This window comes from Oncorhynchus kisutch, unplaced genomic scaffold (assembly GCF_002021735.2).
Source record: "Oncorhynchus kisutch isolate 150728-3 unplaced genomic scaffold, Okis_V2 scaffold2262, whole genome shotgun sequence".
Lineage (NCBI taxonomy): Eukaryota > Metazoa > Chordata > Actinopteri > Salmoniformes > Salmonidae > Oncorhynchus > Oncorhynchus kisutch.
The window spans coordinates 17585-33271 of NW_022264207.1; the positions used below are offsets into that span (position 1 = coordinate 17585).

The window sequence follows — 15687 nt, forward strand, 5'->3', positions numbered from 1 at the left end:
TTCTTCAGTCGCGACCAGCAAATGATGACGAGTTTTTACAAATGAATGAAGTGCAAAATGAGATCAATTCATTTTTTTAAAGAGAAAATGAAAAATTTGACTTCAAAAAGAATGGAACTCATTTATTTTGAGTCAAATGACGTAAAGGTACGTGAATCAAAGTAAATTAATGTTGAAAATACCCATTCAAATAGATCCGTTTTCAACTAGAGAGATTGAGACTCAGCGTATCCGTCTCGATCCTCCACAACTGCTTATGTTACCCCTCCATATCTGCAGTGAAAGATGGTGGACCTAGATCGGTCTTTGTCAAACCATAAGACATACCTGTAATCGGTCTTCTCACAAAAACATCTCTAGCTTCCGAACCGTTTGACCTACAAATTCATATGACCACTCTCTGGAAAGGGGAGACCCTCACGAACACGGTGGTGTTCTCAATTTTTCTCTACATCCCCCACAAGTGTCAGGAGACTCGTCTGAAGTCAGAACCGTCTATGTGCCAACTTCTGTTGTAGAATCCAAAATCTTTGGGCTACAAACTAATGTGACCCCACTTGTCGCAATGTTCTCTGTTTTGCCCTACGTTCCCCACAAGTGTCACGGGACTAATCTGAAGGTAACCTGTAGTGATTCAAATTATAGATTTTTTAACCAGGGACCTCTCGCAACCTAAGCCATAATCATACACTCAAACCAACGATCTGTTTGGTGAAAGAATTATCACTTTCCACAAAAATGACGGTCAAGATATGAGTCGATGTCTCCATGTGGCTAATGAGCTGCACATAGCAGTGGTGGTATAGTGGTGAGCATAGCTGCCTTCCAAGCAGTTGACCCGGTGTCGATTCCGCCAATGCAGATCATGAGGACTTCATTTGTTTTAGGGGCTGGATGCATTTCAAGTGTATTACATTTGAATCATTATCGTTGTTCGTGGAAGTCAGAAAATGCTCCTACATTCTGCAGGTTATCTAAAATAATAAATGTTGTGCTACTTGAACCAACAAGTGCATATCAAAATAGATTTGCAGTCCATCGTCAAATCCATTCAGCCCCTTGTCCTGTGCCCAAGAGGTGATAGTTGGTGTTCCGACCAGTGGCCAAGATCTGCCTGTCTGAGCTTGTTCAGGATCTGCAAAAGGGCTCATCCGGGATTTGAACCGGGACCCCTCTCGCACCCTAAGCGAGAATCATACCCCTAGAACCAACGAGCCTTATGCCAAAAGTATTTTTTGCTTTCTGCAGCAATGACAGTGAAATATCGATTGACGTGTCCACGATGCTTGGAACGATTGAACATCATGTGATGTTTTGTGCTTTACACTTGTGAGCATAACAGTCTTCCAAACTCTTGACCATGCTCAGTTCAAATCTTCTGTAGTTCATCTCATGTGTCTTTCACATTCTCGGTCTTCTTCAGCAGTCGCGACAGCAAACTGATGACGAGTTTTTACAAACAAATGAATGAAGCAAAATGAGATCAATCATTTTTTTAAAGGAAAATGAAAAATTTGACTTCAAAAAGAATGGAACTCATTTATTTTGAGTCAAATGACGTAAAGTACGTGAATCAAAGTAATTTGTTGAAAAACCCATTCAAATAGATCCCGTTTTCAACTAGAGAGATTGAGACTCAGCGTATCCGTCTCGATCCTCCACAACTGCTTATGTTACCCCTCCATATCTGCAGTGAAGATGGTGGACCTAGATCGGTCTTGTCAAACCATAAGACATACCTATAATCGGTCTTCTCACAAAAACATCTCTAGCTTCCGAACCGTTTGACCTACAACATATGACCACTCTCTGGAAAGGAGAACCCTCACGAACACGGTGGGTTCTCAATTTTTTCTCTACATCCCCCACAAGTGTCAGGAGACCGTCTGAAGTCAGAACCGTCTATGTGCCAACTTCTGTTTGTAGAATCCAAAATCTTTGGGCTACAAACTAATGTGACCCCACTTGTCGCAATGTTCTCTGTTTTGCCCTACGTTCCCCACAAGTGTCACGGGACTAATCTGAAGGTAACCTGTAGTGATTCAAATATAGATTTTTTAACCAGGGACCTCTCGCAACCTAAGCCATAATCATACACTCAAACCAACGATCTGTTGGTGAAAAATTATCACTTTCCCTTTCCACAAAAATGACGGTCAAGATATGAGTCGATGTCTCCATGTGCTAATGAGCTGCCATAGCATTGGTGGTATAGTGGTGAGCATAGCTGCCTTCCAAGCAGTTGACCCGGGTTCGATTCCCGGCCAATGCAGATCATGAGGACTTCATTTGTTTTAGGGGCTGGATGTCATTCAAGTGTATTACATTTGAATCATTATCGTTGTTCGTGGAAGTCAGAAATGCTCCTACATTCTGCAGGTTATCTAAAATAATAAATGTGGTGCTACTTTGAACCAACAAGTGCATATCAAAATAGATTTGCAGTCCATCGTCAAATCCATTCAGCCCCCTTGTCCGTGCCCAAGAGGTGATAGTTGGTGTTCCGACCAGTGGCCCAAGATCTGCCTGTCTGAGCTTGTTCAAGGATCTGCAAAAGGGCTCATCCGGGATTTGAACCCGGGACCTCTCGCACCCCTAGCGAGAATCATACCCCTAGACCAACGAGCCTTATGCCAAAAGTTATTTTTTGCTTTCTGCAGCAATGACAGTGAAGATATCGATTGACGTGTCCACGATGCTGGAACGATTGAACATCATGTGAGTGTTTTGTGCTTTACTTGTGAGCATAACAGTCTTCCAAACTCTTGACCATGCTTCAGTTCAAATCTTCTGTAGTTCATCTCATGTGTCTTTCACATTCTGTCTTCTTCAGTCGCGACAGCAAACTGATGACGAGTTTTTACAAATGAATGAAGTGCAAAATGAGATCAATTCATTTTTTTAAAGAGAAAATGAAAATATTTGACGACTCAAAAAAGAATGGAACTCATTTATTTGAGTCAAATGACGACGTAAAGGTACGTGAATCAAAGTAAATTAATTGTTGAAAATACCCATTAAATAGACCGTTTTCAACTAGAGAGATGAGACTCAGCGTATCCGTCTCGATCCTCCACACTGCTTATGTACCCCTCCATATCTGCAGTGAGGAAAGATGGTGGACCTAGATCGGTTTCTTGTCAAACCATAAGACATACCTATAATCGGTCTTCTCACAAACATCTCTAGCTTCCGAACCGTTGACCTACAAATTCATATGACCACTCTCGGAAAGGGGAGACCCTCACGATTGCTCAATTTTTCTCTACATCCCCACAAGTGTCAAGACTCGTCTGAAGTCAGAACCGTCTATGTGCCAACTTCTGTTTGTAGAATCAAAATCTTTGGGGACAAACAATGTGAACCCCACTTGTCGCAATGTTCTCTGTTTTGCCCTACGTTCCCCAAGTGTCACGGGACTAATCTGAAGGTAACCTGTAGTGATTCAAATATAGATTTTTTAACCAGGGACCTCTCGCAACCTAAGCCATAATCATACACTCCAAACCAACGATCTGTTTGGTGAAAGAATTATCACTTTCCACAAAAATGACGGTCAAGATATGAGTCGATGTCTCCATGTGGCTAATGAGCTGCACATAGCATTGGTGGTATAGTGGTGAGCATAGCTGCCTTCCAAGCAGTTGACCCGGGTTCGATTCCCGGCCAATGCAGATCATGAGGACTTCATTTGTTTTAGGGGCTGGATGTCATTTCAAGTGTATTACATTGAATCATTATCGTTGTTCGGGAAGTCAGAAATGCTCCTACATTCTGCAGGTTATCTAAAATAATAAATGTTGTGCTACTTTGAACCAACAAGTGCATATCAAAATAGATTTGCAGTCCATCGTCAAATCCATTCAGCCCCCTTGTCCTGTGCCCAAGTGATAGTTGGTGTTCCGACCAGTGGCCCAAGATCTGCCTGTCTGAGCTTGTTCAAGGATCTGCAAAAGGGCTCATCCGGGATTTGAACCCGGGACCTCTCGCACCCTAAGCGAGAATCATACCCCTAGACCAACGAGCCTTATGCCAAAAGTTATTTTTTGCTTTCTGCAGCAATGACAGTGAAGATATCGATTGACGTGTCCACGATGCTTGGAACGATTGAACATCATGTGAGTGTTTTGTGCTTTACTTGTGAGCATAACAGTCTTCCAAACTCTTGACCATGCTTCAGTTCAAATCTTCTGTAGTTCATCTCATGTGTCTTTCACATTCTGTCTTCTTCAGTCGCGACAGCAAACTGATGACGAGTTTTTACAAATGAATGAAGTGCAAAATGAGATCAATTCATTTTTTTAAAGAGAAAATGAAAAAATTGACTTCAAAAAGAATGGAACTCATTTATTTTGAGTCAAATGACGTAAAGGTACGTGAATCAAAGTAAATTAATGTTGAAAATACCCATTCAAATAGATCCGTTTTCAACTAGAGAGATTGAGACTCAGCGTATCCGTCTCGATCCTCCACAACTGCTTATGTTCCCCTCCATATCTGCAGTGAAAGATGGTGGACCTAGATCGGTTTTGTCAAACCATAAGACATACCTATAATCGGTCTTCTCACAAAAACATCTCTAGCTTCCGAACCGTTTGACCTACAAATTCATATGACCACTCTCTGGAAAGGGAGACCCTCACGAACACGGTGGTATTCTCATTTTTCTCTACATCCCCCACAAGTGTCAGGAGACTCGTCTGAGACCGTCATGTCCTAATGTGCCAACTTCTGTTTGTAGAATCCAAAATCTTTGGGCTACAAACTAATGTGACCCCACTTGTCGCAATGTTCTCTGTTTTGCCTACGTTCCCCACAAGTGTCACGGGGACTAATCTGAAGGTAACCTGTAGTGATTCAATTATAGATTTTTTAACCAGGGACCTCTCGCAACCTAAGCCATAATCATACACTCAACCAACGATCTGTTTGGTGAAAGAATTATCACTTTCCACAAAAATGACGGTCAAGATATGAGTCGATGTCTCCATGTGGCTAATGAGCTGCACATAGCATTGGTGGTATAGTGGTGAGCATAGCTCATGAGGACTTCATTTGTTTTAGGGGCTGGATGTCATTTCAAGTGTATTACATTGAATCATTATCGTTGTTCGTGGAAGTCAGAATGCTCCTACATTCTGCAGGTTATCTAAAATAATAAATGTTGTGCTACTTTGAACCAACAAGTGCATATCAAAATAGATTTGCAGTCCATCGTCAAATCCATTCAGCCCCCTTGTCCTGTGCCCAAGAGGTGATAGTTGGTGTTCCGACCAGTGGCCCAAGATCTGCCTGTCTGAGCTTGTTCAAGGATCTGCAAAAGGCTCATCCGGGATTTGAACCCGGGACCTCTCGCACCCTAAGCGAGAATCATACCCCTAGACCAACGAGCCTTATGCCAAAAGTTATTTTTTGCTTTCTGCAGCAATGACAGTGAAGATATCGATTGACGTGTCCACGATGCTTGGAACGATTGAACATCATGTGAGTGTTTTGTGCTTTACTTGTGAGCATAACAGTCTTCCAAACTCTTGACCATGCTTCAGTTCAAATCTTCTGTTCAGTTCATCTCATGTGTCTTTCACATTCTGTCTTTTCAGTCGCGACGCAAACTGATGACGAGTTTTTACAAATGAATGAAGTGCAAAATGAGATCAATTCATTTTTTAAAAGAGAAATGAAAAAATTTGACTTCAAAAAGAATGGAACTCATTTATTTTGAGTCAAATGACGTAAAGGTACGTGAATCAAAGTAAATTAATGTTGAAAATAACCCATTCAAATAGATCCGTTTTCAACTAGAGAGATTGAGACTCAGCGTATCCGTCTCTCGATCCTCCACAACTGCTTATGTTACCCCCCATATCTGCAGTGAAAGATGGTGACCTAGATCGGTCTTGTCAAACCATAAGACATACCTATAATCGGTCTTCTCTCAAAAAACATCTCTAGCTTCCGAACCGTTTGACCTACAAATTCATATGACCACTCTCTGGAAAGGGGAGACCCCACTCACGGTGGTGTTCTCAATTTTCTCTACATCCCCACAAGTGTCAGGAGACTCGTCTGAAGTCAGAACCGTCTATGTGCCAACTTCTGTTTGTAGAATCCAAAATCTTTGGGCTACAAACTAATGTGACCCCACTGTCGCAATGTTCTCTGTTTTGCCCTACGTTCCCCACAAGTGTCACGGACTAATCTGAAGGTAACCTGTAGTGATTCAAATTATAGATTTTTAACCAGGGACCTCTCGCAACCTAAGCCATAATCATACACTCAAACCAACGATCTGTTTGGGAAAGAATTATCACTTTCCACAAAAATGACGGTCAAGATATGAGTCGATGTCTCCATGTGGCTAATGAGCTGCACATAGCATTGGTGGTATAGTGGTGAGCATAGCTGCCTTCCAAGCAGTTGACCCGGGTTCGATTCCCGGCCAATGCAGATCATGAGGACTTCATTTGTTTAGGGCTGGATGTCATTTCAAGTGTATTACATTTGAATCATTATCGTTGTTCGTGGAAGTCAGAAATGCTCCTACATTCTGCAGGTTATCTAAAATAATAAATGTTGTGCTACTTTGAACCAACAAGTGCATATCAAAATAGATTTGCAGTCCATCGTCAAATCCATTCAGCCCCCTTGTCCTGTGCCCAAGAGGTGATAGTTGGTGTTCCGACCAGTGGCCCAAGATCTGCCTGTCTGAGCTTGTTCAAGGATCTGCAAAAGGGCTCATCCGGGATTTGAAACCCGGGACCTCTCGCACCCTAAGCGAGAATCATACCCCTAGACCAACGAGCCTTATGCCAAATTATTTTTTGCTTTCTGCAGCAATGACAGTGAAGATATCGATTGACGTGTCCACGATGCTTGGAACGATTGAACATCATGTGAGTGTTTGTGCTTTACTTGTGAGCATAACAGTCTTCCAACTCTTGACCATGCTTCAGTTCAAATCTTCTGTAGTTCATCTCATGTGTCTTTCACATTCTGTCTTCTTTCAGTCGCGACAGCAAACTGATGACGAGTTTTACAAATGAATGAAGTGCAAATGAGATCAATTCATTTTTTTAAAGAGAAAATGAAAAATTTGACTTCAAAAGAATGGAACTCATTTATTTTGAGTCAAATGACGTAAAGGTACGTGAATCAAAGTAAATTAATGTTGAAAATACCCATTCAAATAGATCCGTTTTCAACTAGAGAGATTGAGACTCAGCGTATCCGTCTCGATCCTCCACAACTGCTTATGTTACCCCTCCATATCTGCAGTGAAAGATGGTGGACCTAGATCGGTTTTGTCAAACCATAAGACATACCTATAATCGTCTTCTCACAAAAACATCTCTAGCTTCCGAACCGTTTGACTACAAATTCATATGACCACTCTCTGGAAAGGGGAGACCCTCACGAACACGGTGGTGTTCTCAATTTTTCTCTACATCCCCCACAAGTGTCAGGAGACTCGTCTGAAGTCAGAACCGTCTATGTGCCAACTTCTGTTTGTAGAATCCAAAATCTTTGGGCTACAAACTAATGTGACCCCACTTGTCGCAATGTTCTCTGTTTTGCCCTACGTTCCCCACAAGTGTCACGGGACTAATCTGAAGGTAACCTGTAGTGATTCAAATTATAGATTTTTTAACCAGGGACCTCTCGCAACCTAAGCCATAATCATACACTCAACCAACGATCTGTTTGTGAAAGAATTATCACTTTCCACAAAAATGACGGTCAAGATATGAGTCGATGTCTCCATGTGGCTAATGAGCTGCACATAGCATTGGTGGTATAGTGGTGAGCATAGCTGCCTTCCAAGCAGTTGACCCGGGTTCGATTCCCGGCCAATGCAGATTCATGAGGACTTCATTTCGTTTTAGGGGCTGGATTGTCATTTCAAGTGTATTACATTTGGAATCATTATCGTTGTTCGTGGAAGTCAGAAATGCTCCTACATTCTGCAGGTTATCTAAAATAATAAATGTGGTGCTACTTTGAACCAACAAGTGCATATCAAAATAGATTGCAGTCCATCGTCAAATCCATTCAGCCCCCTTGTCCTGTGCCCAAGAGGTGATAGTTGGTGTTCCGACCAGTGGCCCAAGATCTGCTGTGTCGAGCTTGTTCAAGGATCTGCAAAAGGGCTCATCCGGGATTTGAACCCGGGACCTCTCGCACCCTAAGCGAGATCATACCCCTAACCAACGAGCCTTATGCCAAAGTTATTTTTTTGCTTTCTGCAGCAATGACAGTGAAGATATCGTTGACGATGCCTCACGATGTGCTTGGAACGATTGAACATCATGTGAGTGTTTTGTGCTTACTTGTGAGCATAACAGTCTTCCAAACTCTTGACCATGCTTCAGTTCAAATCTTCTGTAGTTCATCTCATGTGTCTTTCACATTCTGTCTTCTTCAGTCGCGACAGCAAACTGATGACGAGTTTTTACAAATGAATGAAGTGCAAAATGAGATCAATTCATTTTTTAAAGAGAAAATGAAAAATTTGACTTCAAAAAGAATGGAACTCATTTATTTGAGTCAAATGACGTAAAGGTACGTGAATCAAAGTAAATTAATGTTGAAAATACCCATTCAAATAGATCCGTTTTCAACTAGAGAGATTGAGACTCAGCGTATCCGTCCCTCCCTCCACAACTGCTTATGTTACCCCTCCATATCTGCAGTGAAAGATGGTGGACCTAGATCGGTTTTGTCAAACCATAAGACATACCTAATCGGTCTTCTCACAAAAACATCTCTAGCTTCCGAACCGTTTGACCTACAAATTCATATGACCACTCTCTGCAAAGGAAGGGGAGACCCTCACGAACACGGTGGTGTCTCAATTTTCTCTCTCATCCCCACAAGTGTCAGGAGACTCGTCTGAAGTCAGAACCGTGCTATGTGCCAAACTTAGTCCAAATAGCATCTATCTTGGGCTACAAACTAATGTGACCCCACTTGTCGCAATGTTCTCTGTTGTTGCCCTACGTTCCCCACAAGTGTCACGGGACTAATCTGAAGGTAACCTGTAGTGATTCAAATTATAGATTTTTTAACCAGGGACCTCTCGCAACCTAAGCCATAATCATACACTCAACCAACGATCTGTTTGGTGAAAGAATTATCACTTTCCACAAAAATGACGGTCAAATGATAGTCGATGTCTCCATGTGGCTAATGAGCTGCACATAGCATTGGTGGTATAGTGGTGAGCATAGCTCATGAGGACTTCATTTGTTTTAGGGGCTGGATGTCATTTCAAGTGTATTACATTTGAATCATTATCGTTGTCGTGGTGAGAGAAGTCAGAAATGCTCCTACATTTGCAGTTATCTACTAAATAATAATGTTGTGCTACTTTGAACCAAGTGCATAAAAATACAGAATAGAGTTTCCCATCGTCAAATCCATTCAGCCCCCTTGTCCTGTGCCCAAGAGGTGATAGTTGGTGTTCCGACCAGTGGCCCAAGATCTGCCTGTCGAGGGTTCAAAGGATCTGCAAAGGGCTCATCCGGGATTTGAACCCGGGACCTCTCGCCCCTAAGCGCGAGAATCATACCCCGAGCCAACCGATATGCCAAAAGTTATTTTTGCTTTCTGAGCAATGACAGTAAGTGAGATATGATTGACGTGTCCACGATGCTTGGAACGATTGAACACATGTGAGTGTTTTGTGCTTTACTTGTGAGCATAACAGTCTTCCAAACTCTTGACCATGCTTCAGTTCAAATCTTCTGTAGTTCATCTCATGTGTCTTTCACATTCTGTCTTCTTCAGTCGCGACAGCAAACTGATGACGAGTTTTTACAATGAATGAAGTGCAAAATGAGATCAATTCATTTTTTTAAAGAGAAAATGAAAAATTTGACTTCAAAAAGAATGGAACTCATTTATTTTGAGTCAAATGACGTAAAGGTACGTGAATCAAAGTAAATTAATGTTGAAAATACCATTCAAATAGATCCGTTTACTAGAGAGATGAGACTCAGCGTATCCGTCTCGATCCTCCACAACTGCTTATGTTACCCCTCCATATCTGCAGTGAAAGATGGTGGACCTAGATCGGTCTTTGTCAAACCATAAGACATACCTAATCGGTCTTCTCACAAAAACATCTCTAGCTTCCGAACCGTTTGACCTACAAATTCATATGACCACTCTCTGGAAAGGGAGACCCTCACGAACACGGTGGTGTTTTCTCAATTTTCTCTACATCCCCCACAAGTGTCAGGAGACTCGTCTGAAGTCAGAACCGTCTATGTGCCAACTTCTGTTTGTAGAATCCAAAATCTTTGGGCTACAAACTAATGTGACCCCACTTGTCGCAATGTTCTCTGTTTTGCCCTACGTTCCCCACAAGTGTCACGGGACTAATCTGAAGGTAACCTGTAGTGATTCAAATTATAGATTTTTTAACCAGGGACCTCTCGCAACCCTAAGCCATAATCATACACTCAACCAACAACGATCTGTTTGGTGAAAGAATTATCACTTTCCACAAAATGACGGTCAAGATATGAGTCGATGTCTCCATGTGGCTAATGAGCTGCACATAGCATTGGTGGTATAGTGGTGAGCATAGCTGCCTTCCAAGCAGTTGACCCGGGTTTCCGATCCCCGCCAATGCAGATCATGAGGACTTCATTTGTTTTTGGGGCTGGATGTCATTTCAAGTGTATTACATTTGAATCATTATCGTTGTTCGTGGAAGTCAGAAATGCTCCTACATTCTGCAGGTTATCTAAAATAATAAATGTTGTGCTACTTTGAACCAACAAGTGCATATCAAAATAGATTTGCAGTCCATCGTCAAATCCATTCAGCCCCCGTGTCCTGTGCCCAAGAGGTGATAGTTGGTGTTCCGACCAGTGGCCCAAGATCTGCCTGTCTGAGCTTGTTCAAGGATCTGCAAAAGGGCTCATCCGGGATTTGAACCCGGGACCTGTCGCACCCTAAGCGAGAATCATACCCCTAGACCAACGAGCCAAAAGTTATTTTTTGCTTTCTGCAGCAATGACAGTGAAGATATCGATTGACGTGTCCACGATGCTTGGAACGATTGAACATCATGTGAGTGTTTTGTGCTTTACTTGTGAGCATAACAGTCTTTCCAAACTCTTGACCATGCTTCAGTTCAAATCTTCTGTAGTTCATCTCATGTGTCTTTCACATTCTGTCTTCTTCAGTCGCGACAGCAAACTGATGACGAGTTTTTACAAATGAATGAAGTGCAAAATGAGATCAATTCATTTTTTTAAAGAGAAAATGAAAAATTTGACTTCAAAAAGAATGGAACTCATTTATTGAGTCAAATGACTTAAAGGTACGTGAATCAAAGTAAATTAATGTTGAAAATACCCATTCAAATAGATCCGTTTTCAACTAGAGAGATTGAGACTCAGCGTATCCGTCTCGATCCTCCACAACTGCTTATTTACCCCCTCCATATCTGCAGTGAAAGATGGTGGCCTAGATCGGTCTTTGTCAAACCATAGACATACCTATAATCGGTCTTCTCACAAAAACATCTCTAGCTTCCGAACCGTTTGACCTACAAATTCATATGACCACTCTCTGGAAGGGGGTAGACCCTCACGAACACGGTGGTGTTCTCAATTTTTCTCTACATCCCCACAAGTGTCAGGAGACTCTTCTGAAGTCAGAACCGTCTATGTGCCAACTTCTGTTTGTAGAATCCAAAATCTTTGGGCTACAAACTAATGTGACCCCACTTGTCGCAATGTTCTCTGTTTTGCCCTACGTTCCCCACAAGTGTCACGGGACTAATCTGAAGGTAACCTGTAGTGATTCAAATTATAGATTTTTTAAACCAGGGACCTCTCGCAACCTAAGCCATAATCATACACTCAAACCAACGATCTGTTTGGTGAAAGAATTATCACTTTCCACAAAAATGACGGTCAAGATATGAGTCGATGTTCTCCATGTGGCTAATGAGCTGCACATAGCATTGGTGGTATAGTGGTGAGCATAGCTGCCTTCCAAGCAGTTGACCCGGGTTCGATTCCCGGCCAATGCAGATCATGAGGACTTCATGTTGTTTTAGGGGCTGGATGTCATTTCAAGTGTATTACATTTGAATCATTATCGTTGTCGTGGAAGTCAAAAATGCTCCTACATTCTGCAGGTTATCTAAAATAATAAATGTTGTGCTACTTTGAACCAACAAGTGCATATCAAAATAGATTTGCAGTCCATCGTCAAACCATTCAGCCCCCTTGTCCTGTGCCCAAGAGGTGATAGTGTGTTCCGACCAGTGGCCCAAGATCTGCCTGTCTGAGCTTGTTCAAGGATCTGCAAAAGGGCTCATCCGGGATTTGAACCCGGGACCCTCTCGCACCCTAAGCGAGAATCATACCCCTAGACCAACGAGCCTTATGCCAAAAGTTATTTTTTGCTTTCTGCAGCATGACAGGACAGTGAAGATATCGATTGACGTGTCCACGATGCTTGGAACGATTGAACATCATGTGAGTGTTTTTTTCTTTACTTGTGAGCATAACAGTCTTCCAAACTCTTGACCATGCTTCAGTTCAAATCTTCTGTAGTTCATCTCATGTGTCTTTCACATTCTGTCTTCTTCAGTCGCGACAGCAAACTGATGACGAGTTTTTACAAATGAAATGAAGTGCAAATGAGATCAATTCATTTTTTTAAAGAGAAAATGAAAAAATTTGGACTTCAAAAAGAATGGAACTCATTTATTTGAGTCAAATGACGTAAAGGTACGTGAATCAAAGTAAATTAATGTTGAAAATACCCATTCAAATAGATCCGTTTTCAACTAGAGAGATTGAGACTCAGCGTATCCGTCTCGATCCTCACAACTGCTTATGTTACCCCTCCATATCTGCAGTGAAAGATGTGGACCTAGATCGGTCTTTGTCAAACCATAGACATACCTGTATCGGTCTTCTCACAAAAACATCTCTAGCTTCCGAACCGTTTGACCTACAAATTCATATGACCACTCTCTGGAAAGGGGAGACCTCACGAACACGGTGGTGTCTCATTTTTCTCTACATCCCCCACAAGTGGTCAGGAGACTCGTCTGAAGTCAGAACCGTCTATGTGCCAACTTCTGTTTGTAGAATCCAAAATCTTTGGGCTACAAACTAATGTGACCCCCACTTTCGCAATGTTCTCTGTTTTGCCCTACGTTCCCCACAAGTGTTCACGGGACTAATCTGAAGGTAACCTGTAGTGATCAAATTATAGATTTTTTAAAACCAGGGACCTCTCGCAACCTAAGCCATAATCATACCTCAAACCCACGATCTGTTTGGTGAAAGAATTATCACTTTCCACAAAAATGACGGTCAAGATATCGATGTCTCCATGTGGCTAATGAGCTGCACATAGCATTGGGGGTATAGTGGTGAGCATAGCTGCCTTCCAAGCAGTTGACCCGGTTCGATTCCCGGCCAATGCAGATCAGATGGACTTCATTTGTTTTAGGGGCTTGGATGTCATTTCAAGTGTATTACATTTGATCTCATCGTTGTTCGTGGGAAGTCAGAAATGCTCCTACATTCTGCAGGTTATCTAAAATAATAAATGTTGTGCTACTTTGACCAACAAGTGACATATCAAAATAGATTTGCAGCCATCGTCAAATCCATTCACCCCCTTGTCCTGTGCCCAAGAGGTGATAGTTGGTGTTCCGACCAGTGGCCAAGATCTGCCTGTCTGAGCTTGTTCAAGGATCTGCAAAGGGCTCATCCGGGATTTGAACCCGGGACCTCTCGCACCTAAGCGAGAAATCATACCCCTAGACCAACGAGCCTTATGCCAAAAAGTTATTTTTTGCTTCTTTCGCAGCAATGACAGTGAAGATATCGATTGACGTGTCCACGATGCTTGGAACGATTGAACATCATGTGGTGTTTTTTGTGCTTTACTTGAGCATAAACAGTCTTCCAAACTCTTGACCATGCTTCAGTTCAAATCTTCTGTAGTTCATCTCATGTGTCTTTCACATTCTGTCTTCTTCAGTCGCGACAGCAAACTGATGACGAGTTTTTACAAATGAATGAGTGCAAAATGAGATCAATTCATTTTTTTAGATAATGAAAAAATTTGACTTCAAAAGAAGGGAACTCATTATTTTGAGTCAAATGACGTAAAGGTACGTGAATCAAAGTAAATTAATGTTGAAAATCCCATTCAATAGATCCGTTTTCAACTAGAGAGATTGAGACTCAGCGTATCCGTCTCGATCCTCCACACAAAGGAAAAATCTGGCTTTTTAAAACCCCGTCCATATCTGCATGAAAATGGTGGACCTAGATCGGTCTTTTGTCAAACCATAAGACATACTATATACGGTCTTCTCCAAAACTCTCTAGCTTCCGAACCGTTTGACCTACAATTCATATGACCACTCTCTGGAAAGGGGAGACCCTCACGAACACGGTGTGATTCTCAATTTTTCTCTACATCCCCCCCAAGTGTCAGGAGACTCGTCTGAATCAGAACCGTCTATGTGCCAACTTCTGTTTGTAGAATCCAAATCTTTGGGCATACAAACTAATGTGACCCCACTTGTCGCAATGTTCTTCTTTTTGCCCTACGTTCCCCACAAGTGTCACGGGGACTAATCTGAAGGTAACCTGTAGTGATTTCAAATTATATTTTTTTTAACCAGGGACCTCTCGCAACCTAAGCATAATCATACACCAACACGATCTGTTTGGTGAAAGAATTATCACTTTCCACAAAATGACGGTCAAGATATGAGTCGATGTCTCCATGTGGCTCAATGAGCTGCACATAGCATTGGTGTGTATAGTGGTGAGCATAGCTGCCTTCCAAGCAGTTGACCCGTGTTCGATTCCCGGCCAATGCAGATCATGAGGACTTCATTTGTTTTAGGGGCTGGATGTCATTTCAAAAGTTATTACATTTGAATCATTATCGTTGTTCGTGGAAGTCAGAAATGCTCCAATTCTGCAGGTTATCTAAATAAATAAATGTTGTGCTACTTTGAACCAACAAGTGCATATCAAAATAGATTGCGTCCATCGTCAAATCCATTCAGCCCCTTGTCCTGTGCCCAAGAGGTGATAGTTGGTGTTCCGACCAGTGGCCCAAGATCTGCCTGTCTGAGCTTGTTCAAGGATCTGCAAAGGGCTCATCCGGGATTTGAACCCGGGACCTCTCGCCCCTAAGCGAGATCATACCCCTAGACCAACGAGCCTTATGCCAAAGTTTATTTTTTTCGCTTTCAATGCAGCAATGACAGTGAAGATATCGATTGACTGTCCACGATGCTTGGGAACGATTGAACATCATGTGAGTGTTTTGTGCTTTACTTGTGAGGCATAACAGTCTTCCAAACTCTTGACCATGCTTTCATTCAAATCTTCTGTAGTTCATCTCATGTGTCTTTCACATTCTGTCTTCTTCAGTCGCGACAGCAAACTGATGGACGAGTTTTTACAAATGAATGAAGTGCAAAATGAATCATTCATTTTTTTAAAGAGAAATGAAAAATTTTGACTTCAAAAAGAATGGAACTCTTTATTTTGAGTCAATGACGTAAAGGTACGTGAATCAAAGTAAATTAATGTTGAAAATACCCATCAATAGATCCGGTTTCAACTAGAGAGATTGAGACTCAGCGTATCCGTCTCGATCCTCCACAACTGCTTATGT

General features: G+C 42.0%; 13 non-coding genes across 13 annotated transcripts; 6 read left to right on the top strand and 7 right to left on the bottom strand.

The window, feature by feature from the left end:
• Positions 1-2200: 2200 nt before the first annotated feature.
• trnag-ucc (transfer RNA glycine (anticodon UCC)) lies at positions 2201-2272 on the top strand. The gene has a single exon. It is a non-coding gene; the product is annotated as a tRNA-Gly (tRNA).
• Positions 2273-2556: 284 nt separating this feature from the next.
• trnap-ggg (transfer RNA proline (anticodon GGG)) lies at positions 2557-2628 on the bottom strand. The gene has a single exon. It is a non-coding gene; the product is annotated as a tRNA-Pro (tRNA).
• Positions 2629-3602: 974 nt separating this feature from the next.
• trnag-ucc (transfer RNA glycine (anticodon UCC)) lies at positions 3603-3674 on the top strand. Its single transcript has one exon. It is a non-coding gene; the product is annotated as a tRNA-Gly (tRNA).
• A 281-nt stretch (positions 3675-3955) lies between these two features.
• Positions 3956-4027, bottom strand: trnap-agg (transfer RNA proline (anticodon AGG)). The gene has a single exon. It is a non-coding gene; the product is annotated as a tRNA-Pro (tRNA).
• Positions 4028-5321: 1294 nt separating this feature from the next.
• On the bottom strand, positions 5322-5393 carry trnap-agg (transfer RNA proline (anticodon AGG)). Its single transcript has one exon. It is a non-coding gene; the product is annotated as a tRNA-Pro (tRNA).
• A 982-nt stretch (positions 5394-6375) lies between these two features.
• On the top strand, positions 6376-6447 carry trnag-ucc (transfer RNA glycine (anticodon UCC)). Its single transcript has one exon. It is a non-coding gene; the product is annotated as a tRNA-Gly (tRNA).
• A 284-nt stretch (positions 6448-6731) lies between these two features.
• trnap-agg (transfer RNA proline (anticodon AGG)) lies at positions 6732-6804 on the bottom strand. The gene has a single exon. It is a non-coding gene; the product is annotated as a tRNA-Pro (tRNA).
• Positions 6805-7783: 979 nt separating this feature from the next.
• On the top strand, positions 7784-7855 carry trnag-ucc (transfer RNA glycine (anticodon UCC)). The gene has a single exon. It is a non-coding gene; the product is annotated as a tRNA-Gly (tRNA).
• Positions 7856-10923: 3068 nt separating this feature from the next.
• trnap-agg (transfer RNA proline (anticodon AGG)) lies at positions 10924-10995 on the bottom strand. The gene has a single exon. It is a non-coding gene; the product is annotated as a tRNA-Pro (tRNA).
• Positions 10996-11977: 982 nt separating this feature from the next.
• On the top strand, positions 11978-12049 carry trnag-ucc (transfer RNA glycine (anticodon UCC)). Its single transcript has one exon. It is a non-coding gene; the product is annotated as a tRNA-Gly (tRNA).
• Positions 12050-12332: 283 nt separating this feature from the next.
• Positions 12333-12405, bottom strand: trnap-agg (transfer RNA proline (anticodon AGG)). The gene has a single exon. It is a non-coding gene; the product is annotated as a tRNA-Pro (tRNA).
• Positions 12406-13744: 1339 nt separating this feature from the next.
• Positions 13745-13816, bottom strand: trnal-uag (transfer RNA leucine (anticodon UAG)). Its single transcript has one exon. It is a non-coding gene; the product is annotated as a tRNA-Leu (tRNA).
• A 989-nt stretch (positions 13817-14805) lies between these two features.
• trnag-ucc (transfer RNA glycine (anticodon UCC)) lies at positions 14806-14878 on the top strand. The gene has a single exon. It is a non-coding gene; the product is annotated as a tRNA-Gly (tRNA).
• The last annotated feature ends 809 nt before the right edge of the window (positions 14879-15687 follow it).